The following is a 16,959-nucleotide window of genomic DNA, read 5'->3' on the forward strand; positions in this document are numbered from 1 at the left end:
CTTGGTTTGCCTATTTGTTCTGAGCAGTCGCAAGACCTGCTACAACTCCGCCTTTTGCGTCCGTCTCAGCACACACAGAAAGCTAAGAGCCCAGGTCGGTTGTTCCCTGGTTTCCTCCGTTCGACTACTACATTTGGTGTGCTAGCGACCATGGTTGCCGACGAGTAGTCGACAGCGACTGTCAGCCATCCTTGCACCCACAGCGATAACCACGACACGTGAATGCCACCACTAGCGCATTAGAACTACTAAACCCCGTCCGAACAGGTCTTGGAAGGCCCAACGGAACCGACCGGCCGCCGTGTCATCCTCAGCCCACAGGCGTCACTGGATGCGGATATGGAGGGGCATGAGGTCAGCACACCGCTCTCCCGCCGTATGGCAGTTTGCGAGACCGCAGCCGCTCCTCAGTTTTGCCTCACAAGCGCTGGTTGCACCCCGCTTGCCAACAGCGCTCGGCAGACCGAATGGTCAGCCATCCAAGTCCTAGCCCAGCCCGACAGCGCTTAACTTTGGTGATCTGACGGGAACCGGTGTTGCCACTGTGGCAAGGCCGTTGGCTCACCACTAACACGGGACACTACTAAACATGACAAAGTAACGATTGTTTTGGAATACATTCGATGTACTTAAAAACGTATCCGTATCTATGACAAGTGTAAGATTTCAGCCATTTCTGATCAAACAGGGCTGTAGTGTCTCCATGAGCTCCTTAATGTCTCCTAAGTCATGGCTTTGATGAACCAAATGTCCGCCGAATACCATTTTGTTACTGTAAACTGAGTGCTATCCATGACGAACTTCAAAGTTTAAGCCGTTTGTCGTGGACGCCGGGCTTGGCACGTTTACTTTCCGAGTTGCTTACTTTACGTCACAGTCGTAGCTTACGTCTACTTCTTCATAAATACCCTACCATATGGTGCTGTTACTGCTGCTGCTACTACTACTACAACTACTACTACTACTGCTGCTACAACAACAACAACAACAACAACTACTACTACTACTACTACTACTACTACTAGCCATTCCGCTTCCTTTTCCCTCGCAAAGAGAGTGAGGGAAAAATGACTGTGTACCGGAAGACAGTGAGGTCAGAAACAGTCTGGAAAGCTTGTAAGGGTATTTTAGGGGAAGTTGAGAAATAACTGGTAAGGAAAAAAACTCGATACGTTGCGCCGTTTCCGAATTAATCAGCCTTGAAGTTAGCCAATGACGTCGTCGTGCGCACAAATTCAAGTAGCCTACCAGAGACAGTGACGTCAGAGTTGTTCATTTGGTTTCCCCAAACCGAACAACGCAGCTTCTGCTCATCTAGCTTTAATTTATCACTTCAGAAAACGGCACACTTTAAATGTTACTGAAGATGTGAACAAGTGGTAACTCACGGACCCACAGATGTCTGTGTATTAGCACATTTTAAGGCATGCAAGTGCTTGAATTTGCGGGTGCAACGATCTGATTCACCAATTTCAACGCTAAACTACTCTGAAACGGCGTGACGTACAGAATTTTTTCTTACCAAAACCTCCCCTCCAACACCCGTACAAGCTTTTCAAAGTGTTTCTGACTACTCTGTATGTCCTTTCTTACGAGCCATAATTTTAATGCTATGGTTCAAATGGCTCTGAGCTCTATGGAACTTTACATCAGAGGTCATCAGTCCCCTTGAACTTAGAACTACTTAAACCTAACTAACCTAAGGACATCACACACATCCATGCCCGAGGCAGGATTCCAACCTGCGACCGTAGCAGCCCCGCGGTTCCGGACTGCAGCGCCTAGAACCGTACGGCCACCGCGGCCGGCTACAATTTATACATCAACATCTATACTCCGAAAGCCATCTATCACTGTGAGACGGAGGGTATATTCGGTACCATTAATACTCGTATTACCTACGTTCCCTGATCCATTTGAGCGGGATGAACGACTATCGGTAAGAATGCCTATGAGCTCCAGTTTCTCTGCTTTCCTCCTAGTGCTCATTTCGCGAGATGTGTTTGGTACGAAATAATGTGCTGCCGGGTCTCTCCAGGAATTTTAATAGGAAACCTCTCCAGGATGCGCAAAGCCCCTGCTGAAATTTGTTGAGCTTCGCCGTAACGCTCTCGCGCTGACCAAACGATCACATGGTGGAACGCGTAACTCTTCGTTGGACATATCTCTACGTCGTCTGTCGGCCCAGGCTGGTAAGAGTCCCAGATTAACGAGCAGGACTCCATAGTTGTAAAATGAGTGTTTTGTAAGCTTTCTTTTGCGGCTGAATTACATTTCGTCAGGGTTTTACGAGTGACTCTGTTTGGCATCTGCTGTTACTGTAACTAGTTTTGCGATCATTCTGCTTCATGTCATTCGGCATGGTGACTCATGGGTATTTTATGGGTGTTACTGTTTCCTGCGATTTTACCGTCAATAGTGTAGTCTAACAGTACTGGGTCTCTTCGTTGCATTATATTGAAGGTCAAATGCCAATCCCACTCACCAAACTTCTATCCTCCGCAAGCCATTGCGCATTTACCTACAATTTCCTGGAGGTGCAAGAGCATCTTCCGCGAACAGCTGTAGGGAGCTTGCAAAGTTATCCATTAGCGCATCTATGCATACTGCAAATAGCAACGGCCGTATAAAATTTCCTTGGCGTACTTCTGGAACAATTTTTACATCTTATGTCTACAGACTGAAGCGGCGAGTGAAAATCTGTACCGAGGCCGGGAATTCAACCCGGGTGTCCTGTTTACTAGACAGGTGCATTAGCCACAAAATCCACCAACCCACCTTGGCACAGTGGTTCACACAGTTGCACGGATTACCCTGGTACGCCTCCTCACTACCACCCCAGTCTATTTTAAATTCCCCCTTACACACGAACAGTATAATCTGTGCAGCAGTTTGAATCGCTAAGTTGGCTTAGTGGAGAACCACTTGATGTTCAGTATCTCATATAATTGTATACATAATTGTAAAGTTTAAATCGCTGCCGGCCGCGGTGGCCGTGCGGTTCTAGGCACTTCAGTCCGGAACCGCGTGACTGCTACGGTCGCAGGTTCGAATCCTGCCTCGGGCATGGATGTGTGTGATGTTCTTAGGTTAGTTAGGTTTAAGTAGTTCTAAGTTCTAGGGGGCTGAAGACGTCAGATGTTGAGTCCCATAGTGCTCAGAGCCATTTGAACCATTTCAATCGCTCTCATGATCTACACTTTAAGACCGTAGTTTTAGGTTAAATGTTCAACACAATAAGTACCAAGTTAGGAACTGTCTACAAGTCTTGAGGCAGCGGAGGCCGCGCGGAGTGGCCGAGCGGTTTGAGGCATCATGTCGCGGACTGCGCTTCCCCTACCGCGGGAGGTTCGAGTCCTCCCTCGAGCATGTGTGTGTGTGTGTGTTGTTCTTAGCATAAGTAGTTTAAGTTAGATTAAGTAGTGTGTAAGTCTAGAAACCGATAACCTAAGCAGTTTGGTCTCTTAGGGATTCACACATTTGAACATTTGAGGCAGCGGAGCTCACAGGGCGCAAATTACTTAGACTACATTCAGCCATCACTTGAGAATGAGAGCACTTACAGGCTTCCAGAAGACTTTACATATGATTTGAACCATTTAGAAAATTTTTCTCCCTTATTCTTCGCGCAATATAATGAAATAAAAAGGAAGTTTATCGCTTAGTCTGCTTTCGCTGTTTCAGCAGTAAAACTTCAGACGCAAAAATGACGTTTTGATTTATTACTTCTTTACTATTAGTTCTATTCACAGCAAATTTTCCAGACACTATCCACATATACCATTGAATGTACGTGCAGAATTATATCATTTCACGACACATGGTTCAGTAGATATAACAACATAAGCATTGAAATTCGTGCAAAACTTTTCATAAAATGGAACACAAATTACCAACACTGTCCTCATCGTGTGTTTGATCATCAGAAAACTTAGCGGCTTCCAACGAACTTTAAACATGATTCGACACCTTTTTCAATCTTTTTCGCGCTAACAACCCCACAAAATAACGAAAGGGTGTTTAGTTACTTTGTGCGCCTGTTAGCGGATACAAAATGTTTGTTGTTCATAAGGTAATATTTCAGTATCACGAAAGGTTTTGTATGCTTAATGTCAAATCTTTGACACATTAACTCATTTGTAATGTAATCAGACGTGTAATGGACGTCTGTATTGGCCTGGTGCGTAAGTTCGTCCGTTTCTCCGTAACTTTAATAAACAAAACGTATACACATTACAGAAACTTTAGTCATAAGTAACATATTCTCCTTCACGATTTACAGCAGTCTGCCAACGCTGGAGTAGCTTTAAGACTCCGCGACTGTTGAAATCACGTGTTGTTGAGGCGAAGAGCTCGTGGAGCCATGGTGGGAGCACATTTTCATCCTGAGAGGAAGCTCCTTGAAGGTTAGTCGATAGAGAGCGGGAAGGTGACAATTTGAAGGTACAAGAACAGAATGGGGTGCGGAATGACTTCCCAGCGCAACTCCTGAGTAATGTTTTTCTTATTCTAACAGAACGCGGCCGGCCATTATCGAGGAGCAGCATCTCTTCACGCAGTCTTCCTCGTTGTTCTTCAGCAGCGATGTTTACAAATAGGGGAAGCAATTCGTAGAATACCACACCGTCGCCGTTCGACCATATATATAAAATTATCTTTTGTAGACTTGTTCAGGTCTTTGTACGACTAGCTTTTGGACTCAGTCATTCCTTTCCTTTCCCTATCTTAGCATAAAGAGACTATTTCTCGTCACCAGTAACGATACAGGATAGGAACTGTCGGTGTTACTCTCGAGGCATCTTTTAACATTCCCCATATCATGCAAATGTTGCCCGATGGTGGAATGATCACAGTTCAACACATTGGCCAGCTGTGGAGCATATGACGTCAATCACTGTGGGTTAATGCGTTTAAACGATCTTCATCGAACTCCGAAGGTCTTCCTGGACGCGGAGAGTCAGTAATACGAAAATGATTCTCCTTAAAGCGAGAAAACCATTTTCTTGCCGTACTCTGTTCAATGCCACTGTCCCCATACACGGCGCAAATGTATCTGGCTGCCTCCGCTACCATCACCCCTCTACTGAACTCAAACAGAAGAATACGTCGGAAATATTTCGATTTATCCACTTGAAACTGAATTTTCTAGCACCCATAGCTCCACTCACAACATCCAAACGAAAAATTGACAATATACACTACTAGCCATTAAAATTGCTACACCACGAAGATGACGTGCTACAGACGCCAAATTTGACCGACAGGAAGAAGATGCTGTGATATGCAAATGATTAGCTTTTCAGAGCATTCGCACAAGGCTGACGCCGATGGCGACACCTACAACCTGCTGACATGAAGGGCCGGCCGGGGTAGCCGAGCGGTTCTAGGCGCTACAGTCTGGAACCGCGCGACCGCTACGGTCGCAGGTTCGAATCCTACCTCTGGCATGGATGTGTGTGATGTCCTTAGGTTAGTTAGGTTTAAGTAGTTATAAGTTCTAGGGGACTGATGACCTTAGAAGTTAAGTCCCATAGTGCTCAGAGACATTTGAACATTTTTTTGCTGACATGAGGAACGTTTTCAACCGATTTCTCATACACAAACATCAGCTGACCGGCGTTGCCTGGTGAAACGTTGTTGTGATGCCTCGTGTAAGGAGGAGAAATGTGTACCATTACGTTTCCGACTTTGATACAGGTCGCATTGTAGCCTATCGCGATTGCGGTTTATCGTATCGTGACATTGCTGCTCGAGTTGGTAGAGATCCAATGAATTTTAGCAGAATATGGAATCGGTGGGTTCAGGAGGGTAATACGGAACGCCGTGCTGGATGGAAACGGCCTCGTATCGCTAGCAGCCGAGATTACAGGCATCTTATCCGCATGGATGTAACGGATCGTGCAGCCACGTCTCGATCCCTGAGTCAACAGATGGGGACGTTTGCAAGACAACAACCATCTGCAGGAACAGTTCGACGACGTTTGCAGCAGCATGGACTGTCAGCTCGGAGACCATGGCTGCGGCTAGCCTTGACGCTGCTACAGAGACAGGAGCGCCTGCGATGGTGTACCCAACGGCGAACCTGGGTGCACGAATGGCAAAACGTCATTTTTTCGGATGAATCCAGGTTCTGTTAACAGCATCATGATGGTCGCATCCTTGTTTGGCGACATCGCAGTGAACGCACATTGGAAGCGTGTATTCGTCATCGCCATACTGCCGTATCACCCGGCGTGATGGTATGGGGTGTCATTGGTTACACGTCTCGGTCACCTCTTGTTCGCATTGACGGCACTTTGTACAGTGGTCGTTTCATTTCAGATGTGTTATGACCCGTGGCTCTACCATTCATTCGATCCCTGCGAAACCCTACATTTCAGGAGGATAAAGCACGACAGCATGTTGCAGGTCCTGAACGGGCCTTTCTGGATACAGAAAATGTTCGACTGCTGCCCTGGCCAGCACATTCTCGAGATCTCTCACCAATTGAAAACGTCTGGTCAATGGTGGCCGAGCAACTGGCTCGTCACAGTACGCCAGTCACTACTCTTGATGAACTGTGGTGTCGTATTGAAGCAGCATGGGCAGCTGTACCTGTACACGCCATCAAAGCTCTGTTTGACTCAATGCCCAGGCGTATCAAGGCCGTTATTACGGCCAGAGGTGGTTGTTCTGGGTACTGACTTCTCAGGATCTATGCACCCAAATTGCGTGTAAATGTAATCGCATGTCAGTTCTAGTATAATATATGTGTCCAATGAATACCCGTTTATCATCTGCATTTCCTCTTGGTGTAGCAATTTTAATGGCCAGTAGTGTACTAACACAAATAGGAACAGTGAACTACAAGTAAAATGGATAAACAAACCCATAGCAACCGGAATACTAACATGCAAAACAAAAACACTACGAGCTCATGCCCCAATGTAACACACGAGAGATCAGTTCTTTAAAGAATCGTGGGCGGACGTTACTGACATAGGATGGGAATACTACAGTAGTTGAAGACTGCGACAATGACAAACTGGAAGTAGAAGTAGTAACCGGTAGTATGTTTGAAAGTGACCTACAACACCGACTTACATCCCATAAGTGTAACCGGGAAGCAGAAAAGGCCGCTAGAGTGGCAAGAGCGGGACTCGGAGCAGTTATACGCCCTGGAGCGGCGCGCACAATGCGGAGTGGAGTGCAGCGTCTGCGGGCTGCGGGACTGCAGGCATTACGAATTCATATCTGCTGAGCCCGGGGGTCGGCCGCGCCGCGGAAGCCGGCGCTAGCCAGTCTGCGCGCCGCCGGCAGCGGACGTCTCCCCGCGAGTGCACTCATTCGTCTGCAAGTGGAGCGCCGAGCAATGATCCTAAGTGACGCGACCAAATGAGGCGTGCGCCTTGCGCACAGAGCAGCAGTGCGCCGTAATTTGCTTCGCAGGGAAGATGGAATTCTATGTGTTCTTACGGCAAATGAAAACTGAAATATTAAATACGAACTCTTACATGCTGAAGGGCAAATAATCTTCTGTCCGGAAATGAAATGTCGTGTGACGAGGGCCTCCCGTCGGGTAGACTGGTGCAAGTCTTTCGATTTGACGCCACTTCAGCCACTTGCGCGTCGATTCTGTCCGGAGAAAGAAAGTGAAACTAGATCGAGAGAAGGTATTTTGGGCATAGTGTACAACCAGTTACTGCAAAAGGCACCTTTGTTCTTCACAGGAAGGAAGAAATTAAAGGAGGTGGAAAGCAATCAAAGTCAAGGCTTAACATTTTGTCGATGACAAGGGCCGGCCGGTGTGGCCGAGCGGTTCTAGGCGCGTCAGTCTGGAACCGCGCGACCGCAACGGTCGCAAGTTCGAATCCTGCCTCGGGCATGGATGTGTGTGATGTCCTTAGGTTACTTAGGTTTAAGTAGTTCTAATTTATGGGGGACTGATGACCTCAGATGTTAAGTCCCATAGTGCTCAGAGCCATTTGAACAATTTTTGATGACAAGGTCATTAAGCACAAATTAGAAGTTTTGTAAGACTAGGATGGGACTATATTATGCCCCTTTAAAAGAACCGTCCTGTAATTCGTAGTAATCAATTTCGGGCATGTACAAAAAGGGTGGACGAGAGAACGAGGATTTGGATGCTGAAGATAAGGTGGGTAGATCACGTAACTAATGAGGAGGTATTGAATAGGATTGGGGAGAAGAGAAGTTTGTGGCACAACTTGACTAGAAGAAGGGATCGGTTGGTAGGACATGTTTTGAGGCATCAAGGGATCACAAATTTAGCATTGGAGGGCAGCGTGGATGGTAAAAATCGTAGAGGGAGACCAAGAGATGAATACACTAAGCAGATTCAGAAGGATGTAGGTTGCAGTAGGTACTGGGAGATGAAGAAGCTTGCACAGGATAGAGTAGCATGGAGAGCTGCATCAAACCAGTCTCAGGACTGAAGACCACAACAACAGCAACAAGTGAGGAATTAAAATTCGTCACCTTACTCCAACAAAACAGTGGCATCTCTCCTGAGAATCCAGGTGAGATGGAACTTGTGTGGCTGCACAACATGTCCGCCGCCTGCAAACTGTGGATGGCAACGCATACTACAAATGAGCTACTGCGCTCAGCATGTCTAACATTTGCCCTTTCTACTTTATTCATGCGCTCGTAAGTACTTGAAAATATTTGTGCACCATTAAGAGGCCGTCCACCTTAGCTCTTAGCTTGTATTTGTTGGTTTAAAAGTCAAGAAACAGCAAACACAGCTACAAAAGCAGTTGCCTTCCCATCACAGTACAATTAGAAAGTGCTATACATGATCGTGTCGCCATCTGTCACCAGCTGTCAGAAATGGCAGCCTTATGCGTTTCGTCCCGACAGGCATCTCCTCACGATCCACTATATTCCTAGTCGAAGTCACACATACAATCGCAGCTGATACCACGTCCATTGCATTGTGCATTTCCTTAGGACCATCCCATTAGGTGCATGCTACAACACAGTTCAGTGACCATCAGTTAACTGCACAATTTGTGCTTGTCGGTGCTCTCTTAACATGCCTAAAACGCTTAGTGACCAATTAAATGATCGAAATGCAAAATAATACTCCCGGAGTTTTCAAACTCAAAATGTGGTCAAGCATCGCGTTGGGGGCCGTTGCATCTACTTCCCTCTATTATTCCTCCATGCAGAGAAGGAGGTCAGTTTTTGAGTACTGGTTTGTTTTTAACCGCTACTGTGAATTACAAATTAATTTCTGAACATTGTACAACTCAGAATTTCGCTTCAACCCGAGAATTCTACATTTCCTACGTTCCTAATAATTCTCTCGTGGAATACATGTCAGTCAAGCAGGTTTGGAGTACCACAGTAAGAGCATAATAAAGCGAGTAAAGAACAGTGTAGGAAGTGATACTTGTTTTCCTTCTACGTCTGAACTGTCTTATGCATCCTTTACACTCCATTATTACACCTCTGTGGCTTGCTCCACACTCCCACAGTCTTAGCCATTTTGCTTCTTCTGTTGTTTCTGTCTTTCATTTTCTTCCTATCTCTCAAACCCACCATCTCTTCGTTACTTACCTCTGACGCACCAATGTTGTAGTTCCGCTCCCCCCCCCCCACCCTCTCTCTATCTATCTATCTATGACAAAGTCAATTTCCTTCCAATTTCTGTGTACTCCCAGCTTGTGCTCTTTTGTAATAACGTCTTTAGCGATGAGATGTTAAATTTTACCTTCCTTCCTTCTCTGTCAGTCCTCTTTCTTTCATCCATATGCTGCCCTATCCACAGTTCTTTCCCTCTCGATTTTTCTCTTCCCTCTTACTTTTCGTAACCCCTCTCACTATATTTAGTTCCCTCATGGCAGACAGCCCCCTCACTACAGGTAGCCCCCCACTGCATTTGTCCCCTCACTACAGGTAGCCCCTCACTACATTTAGATCCCTCATTACATTTATCGTCCTCATGATATTTAACCATCCCTCATAACATGTAACCCACTTCACGTTTAACAACCCTCTCCCCCCCCCGCCCTCAGGACATTTAATCTCACCTTTCGACATTCAGACCCCTTCATGACTTTTAGCCCTATCACGCCATGTAGCACCCCCGCAATATTTAATCTCCTCGCAACATTTACCCCGTTCATGACATTTACCACTCTGACAATATTTAGCACTATCACTAAATTTACCTCTCAGACTTTCACCTCTCAAACTGAGTTCACCACTCAGACTGTTCACCTACCAGACGGTATTTACCTCTTTGGCTGTACTTACCTCTCTGGCTGTACTTACCTCTTTACCTCTCCTCTATTTCATTATCACTCATACACCTACACCTTGTCACTCTCATTCCCGTCATCGTCAGTGCCACACCAAACTTTCATCTCTTACTCCATCCTTCCACTAATTTCCTCTACCACTTGCGCAATCATTTCCTATTAATCTGCAACACATAATACTCGTTCCTTCTATTACTTTCTCCTAACACATTCTGCACCTCCCCCCATCTCCTTCACTTTTCTTCTTTCAGTCTGTAGCACCACATTTCGAAAGCTTCTATTCTCTTCTTGTCCAAACTGGTTATCGTCCATGTTTCACTTCCATACATGGCTACACTCCATACAAATACTTTCAGAAACGACTTCCTGACACTTAAATCTATACTCGATGTTAACAAATTTCTCTTCTTCAGAAACGATTTCCTTGCAATTGCCAGTCCACATTTTATATCCTCTCCCCTTCGACCATCATCAGTTATTTTACTCCCTAAATAGCAAAACTCCTTTACTACTTTAAGTGTCTCATTTCCTAATCTAATACCCTCAGCATCACCCGATTTAATTTGACTACATTCCATTATCCTCGTTTTGCTTTTGTTGCTGTTCATCTTATATCCTCCTTTCAAGACACTGTCCATTCCGTTCAACTGCTCTTCCAAAGTTTTTACTTCTTCTCCATGAATTTTAATACCTACTCCGAATTTTTCTTTTGTTTCCTTTACTGCTTGCTCAATATACAGACTGAATAACATCGGGGAGAGGCTACAACCCTCTCTCACTCCTTTCCCAACCACTGCTTCCCTTTCATGCCCCTCGACTCTTATAACTGCCATCTGGTTTCTGTACATATTGTAAATAGCCTTTCGCTCCCTGTATTTTACCCCTGCCACCTTCAGAATTTGAAAGAGAGTATTCCAGTTAACGTTGTCAAAAGCTTTCTCTAAGTCTAAAAATGCTAGAAACGTAAGTTTGCATTTTCTTAATCTTTCTTCTAAGATAAGTCGTAAGGTTAGTATTGCCTCACGTGTTCCAACATTTCTACGGAATCCAAACTGATCTTCCCCGAGGTCCACTTCTACCAGTTTTCCCATTCGTCTGTAAAGAATTCGCGTTAGTATTTTGCAGCTGTGACTTATTAAACTGATAGTTCGGTAATTTTCACATCTGTCAACACCTGCTTTCTTTGGGATTGGAATTATTATATTCTTCTTGAAGTCTGTGGGTATTTCGCCTGTCTCATATATCTTGCTCACCAGATGGTAGAGTTTTGTCAGGACTGGCTCTCCCAAGGCCATCAGTAATTCTAATGGAATGTTGTCTACTCCCGGGGCCTTGTTTCCACTCAGGTCTTTCAGTGCTCTGACAAACTCTTCACGCAGTATCATATCTCCCATTTCATCTTCATCTACATCCTCTTCCATTTCCATAATATTGTCCTCAAGTACATCGCCCTTGTAAAAACCCTCTATATACTCCTTCCACCTTTCTGCCTTCCCTTCTTTGCTTAGAACTGGGTTTCCATCTGAGCTCTTGATATTCATACAAGTGATTTTCTTCTCTCCAAAGGTCTCTTTAATTTTCCTGTAGGCAGTATCTATCTTACCCCTAGTGAGACAAGCCTCTACATCCTTACATTTGTCCTCTAGCCATCCCTGCTTAGCCATTTTGCACTTTCTGCCGATCTCATTTTTGAGACGTTTGTATTCCCTTTTGCCTGCTTCATTTACTGCATTTTTATATTTTCTCCTTTCATCAATTACATTCAATATTTCTTCTGTTACCCAAGGATTTCTACTAGCCCTCGTCTTTTTACCTACTTGATCCTCTGCTGCCTTCACTACTTCATCCCTCAGAGCTACCCATTCTTCTTCTACTGTATTTCTTTCCCCCATTCCTGTCAGTTGTTCCCTTATGCTCTCCCTGAAACTCTGTACAACCTCTGGTTCTTTCAGTTTATCCAGGTCCCATCTCCTTAAATTCCCACCTTTTTGCAGTTTCTTCAGTTTCAATCTGCAGTTCATAACCAATAGATTGTGGTCAGAATCGACATCTGCCCCTGGAAATGTCTTACAATTTAAAACCTGGTTCCTAAATCTCTGTCTTACCATTATATAATCTATCTGATACCTATTAGTATCTCCAGGATTCTTCCAGGTATACAACCTTCTTTTATGGTTCTTGAACCAAGTGTTAGCTATGATTAAGTTATGCTCTGTGCAAAATTCTACAAGGCGGCTTCCTCTTTCATTTCTTCCCCCCAATCCATATTCAACTACTATGTTTCCTTCTCTCCCTTTTCCTACTGACGAATTCCAGTCACCCATGACTATTAAATTTTCGTCTCCCTTCACTACCTGAATAATTTCTTTTATCTCGTCATACATTTCATCTAATTCTTCATCTGCAGAGCTAGTTGGCACATAAACTTGTACTACTGTAGTAGGCATGGGCTTTGTGTCTATCTTGGCCACAACAATGCGTTCACTATGCAGTTTGTAGTAGCTAACCCGCACTCCTATTTTTTTATTCAATATTAAACCTACTCCTGCACTACCCCTATTTGATTTTGTATTTATAACCCTGTATTCACCGGACCAAAAGTCTTGTTCCTCCTGCCACCGAACTTCACTAATTCCTACTATACCCAACTTTAACCTATCCATTTCCCTTTTTAAATTTTCTAACCTACCTGCCCGATTAAGGGATCTGACATTCCACGCTCCGATCCGTAGAACGCCAGTTTTCTTTCTCCTGATAACGACGTCCTCCTGAGTAGTCCCCGCCCGGAGATCCGAATGGGGGACTATTTTACCTCCGGAATATTTTACCCAAGACGACGCCATCATCATTTATCCATACAGTAGAGCTGCATGCCCTCGGGAAAAATTACGGCTGTAGTTTCCCCTTGCTTTCAGTCGTTAAACTACACTATTCATACAAAAAATTAAAAACGCATACAATTAGTAATGTCAGCATAACACCAACTGACCTATACACAGAAAAGTCTCCTTAGTGAACACCAACTTAGTGTAAAATCTGAACTCCCAATTCTAACTAACATTTTGACCCTCTATACCTTCCCTCTATATCTTCCCCCGATCTGCTCTGTATCGAGCAGTATCATACGACCCAATTGTAGACAACATGGCGTTAGAAACCATAGCCTACACCATTAAGATATAAAGAAGGCAAGAGATATTTGCTTTGCTTTTATTTCAGATGACGTAATTTTGTCCAAAGGTTACCAACTTGCCCCTCATAGTATTCAGTAATGATATCGCTGTTGCTGTTCGTCCAATACATTATTTTACGTTCTTTTAAGGGGACATTGTATGTCCTATGCCGCCAATGCTAAATTATCGACTTTTGTGACCCATTACCTTGGAAACTTTTTAAGACACCAACTTATTATTTTCAATAATTATTGAATACACCTTTTTAGATACACTGAACTAGAGTTATTACTAAAACTATATTATGGGGCATGTTATCTTTTTGCAAATACTCAATTGTTTTACAGAATTTTGTAAATAAATGAACATGAAAACAAAAAAACTAAGGATATTTTAATTATTTTAGTTCCATGTGTTGAATCTCACACTTTGCATGCTGTGAAAATTTCATGCCTCTACCATCAGTACTTTTTTAGAAAATGGGTCATTTATTGCAAAAAATGTAGTTCAGAGATATTGAGGTTAAAAACTTTTTTGTTACAAATTCTTATACAGACTTAAATTTCTGCATTTTTTATGCACAAGAATTGCCCTGGCGCATAGTCTGTGTCTTCTTCAGTGTCATAATAGACCAGTGCTTGCCACCTCCTTTTCTTTCTTGCTTCTTTTGAAATTTGCTGAGAAGCTAACTCTGCTTCACGTACACGAAGCTCATCCAGTTCCCGCAGTCCTTTAGCTGTGTTCTGTCCAAATCTTACCCCTAACTTCTGCAGAACCTAACGTCCTTCATAGTTCCCACCATTAAAAGTTGTTACAGCATCAGACACTTCTAACTTTAGAGTCATAAGGCCAACAAATACATTTTCAGGCACACGGCACCACAAAAAATTATTGAAGGACTCATTCACATTCTGGGTCTTCCCATGTAAACACTTCATTAGTAGCTCAGGCTTTGCCAAATCTCTGTAAATAGGTTTGAATACCTCCATTATTGCCAAAGGAAGAGAATGTTCATGTGTAAATTCATGCAGGGTGCCAGAAAATTCAGCTTGCCTATATGTACACCAAGTGTTTGGTGGATGTGGACACAAAAGCAAGACATGGCTTTTCATCGGTTGATATTCGATGAAAGAAAGTCCTTCACACAGCTCTTTTCATCTTCTCTAAATTGTCACTGTTATCTCTAACGGCCTTCCCATAATATTCCTGTAATTCATCAATTACTTTGTCAGTCAGTCTTCCAGCACATTTTATTGTCTTTCCATCAGACAGTTTTGTGTTACCCAACTTGGTTTTTAGTTAAAAAAGAGGTGTTCCCATCCTTGTCTTGACATGTCCTACACACTCAAGTTTTTTTATACGATCATCATATGGCTTACTGTTTTGTACTGCAATGAAAGTCTTGCTGCCTCCATCACCTGAATAATTCACTTATCTGACACCTCTCTCATTCTGTGAACGCTGGAAAATGTTAACTGCTCCTTTTACCCCCATTCCTCCACTTGTGCCATCATAATTTTTTATACACTGCTGCTTATGAAGTATTCTGTTCCTCTGGTTCATTGTACAACCTTGCCAGTACTTACAGAGAACTTCAAAATGCAAAAATTTTCCAGTGTCAATACTTATTGCAGATGTAAAACCATTTATAGAACTAAACCCACGCTTTTGTCAGGATCCATCCACAGCAGTGCTGTCTGTCTCACCTCTTTTGTTCAACAGCTATAGATGTAGCAACAACCACTGAACCTTCAGCCACAGCATTTACAGAGTTCCCAATTGCTGTTACATACTTCGTATACCTAGAACGTGGTTTTGGCAAATTCAACACAGCGCAGAGAACATTACCAGCCCTTGAACCTTTACCAATGCATCTAAGGCAACATCTCACATAAGTTTCATACAACTCATTACTTGAACACTTTGATGAAGTAAGAAATGCTTTTTCGTTTTTTCACTTCTGACATTTAATAATTAACTTAGACAAAACACTTATTCTAGCTCCAATATCCTCATAAAGTTTAACTTCACCACCACAAAGACAGCAAGAGACAGTTCCAGAAAGAACTTGTGCAAGGGTTTGCAGATCAGTAATGACGTTGTCCAGAATATCATTACTTTCGCCGGCCAGAGTGGCCGAGCGGTTGTAGGCGCTACAGTCGCAGGTTCGAATCCTGCCGTGGGCATGGATGTGTGTGATGTCCTTAGGTTAGTTAGGTTTAGGTAGTTCTAAGTTCTAGGGGACTGATGACCTCAGATGTTAAGTCCCATAGTGCCCAGAGCCATTTGAACCATTTGAATCATTACTTTTACCACTGTCACCCATTTCTAAAGTTACTTTCCTTTTCGATGCACTAGGGGGCGTGGTCACTTCAGAAACATTATTGTGGTTTCCCTCACTGCTAGCACACGTGTTTTCAAGTACTTCAGAAGACGTGAAAATTTCTAGGGTGTTCAGCCGGGTAGCGTCGTACAAAAGGCGCGATATTTCGGCAAGCCGACTTCTTGCCATCTTCAGGCGTTCTGAAGATGGCAAGAAGTCGGCTTGCCGAAATATCGCGCCTTTTGGACGACGCTACTCGGCTGAATACCCGAGAAATTTTCAAGGTTTCTGTACGCCGGGTAAACCTCAGATCATGATTCAGAAGAAATTGCAGGTCTCACATATCTGTTACCCGCAAATTTGCGTTTCTTGAAGATACTTCCACGCTTAGTCATTTTATTTACGTATAAAAAGTAACAGCTTACTACAAAAATAGCCGATAATCACACTACTTTCAACGAAAACTAGTATAAAAAATAAAGGACTGATTTGTTTATTCGTAATGCCAACTTCTGAGAGGTAGTAATAGGCACAAAACAAAGCAATGCACAGCCTTCTAAACTGTGTAGTTCCCAAGATATGACTGCTCAACAGTGGCAGTATATGCGTAGCTGCGATTTTGACAGTCACACGTAAACATTCAAAATATTATTTGAAGGTCTCACAACTGTCTGATTTTAATGTATTATATACCAAAATGTTTAGGAAAGTCCAAAGTACATTATGGAGTAGAAAACAGAAAATGTCAAATTTCAGCTGGCCGGAGTGGCCGAGCGGTTCTAGGCGCTACAGTCTGTAACCGCGTGACCGCTACGGTCGCTGGCTCGAATTCTGCCTCGGGCATGGATGTGTGTGATGTCCTTAGGTTTAAGTTCACCGATGACATCAGAAGTTAAGTCCCATAAGGCTCAGAGCCATTTGAACCATTTTTTTTCAAATTTCAACGAATTACACGAGCAATGTCCCCTTAAGTATCAGAGGGTGCATGTTAATCGACCACCCCCGTCTACAATAGGGCTGACGAGTGTTTGGTAAGCTTGGACGCGTAGTGTCAGCGCCTTGTTGTGTCGTGTCGCAGCTTGTAGTATACATGCTTGTCGACCCGCGTGCTGGACACGACAGAGGGTGTGGTAGTGCCTGTAGGGATCCCGTGTCCGGTAGCCACAGCTGGGTACTCCCCCGAGACTGGGCTACC

The 16,959-nt window shown here is 43.9% G+C and overlaps 1 pseudogene; it reads right to left on the minus strand.

The window, feature by feature from the left end:
- Nucleotides 1-443: 443 nt before the first annotated feature.
- On the minus strand, nt 444-561 carry LOC126238456 (5S ribosomal RNA; annotated as a pseudogene).
- Nucleotides 562-16,959: the final 16,398 nt, after the last annotated feature.

The sequence above is a fragment of the Schistocerca nitens genome, chromosome 2, assembly GCF_023898315.1.
Source record: "Schistocerca nitens isolate TAMUIC-IGC-003100 chromosome 2, iqSchNite1.1, whole genome shotgun sequence".
NCBI classification, from domain to species: Eukaryota; Metazoa; Arthropoda; class Insecta; order Orthoptera; family Acrididae; genus Schistocerca; species Schistocerca nitens.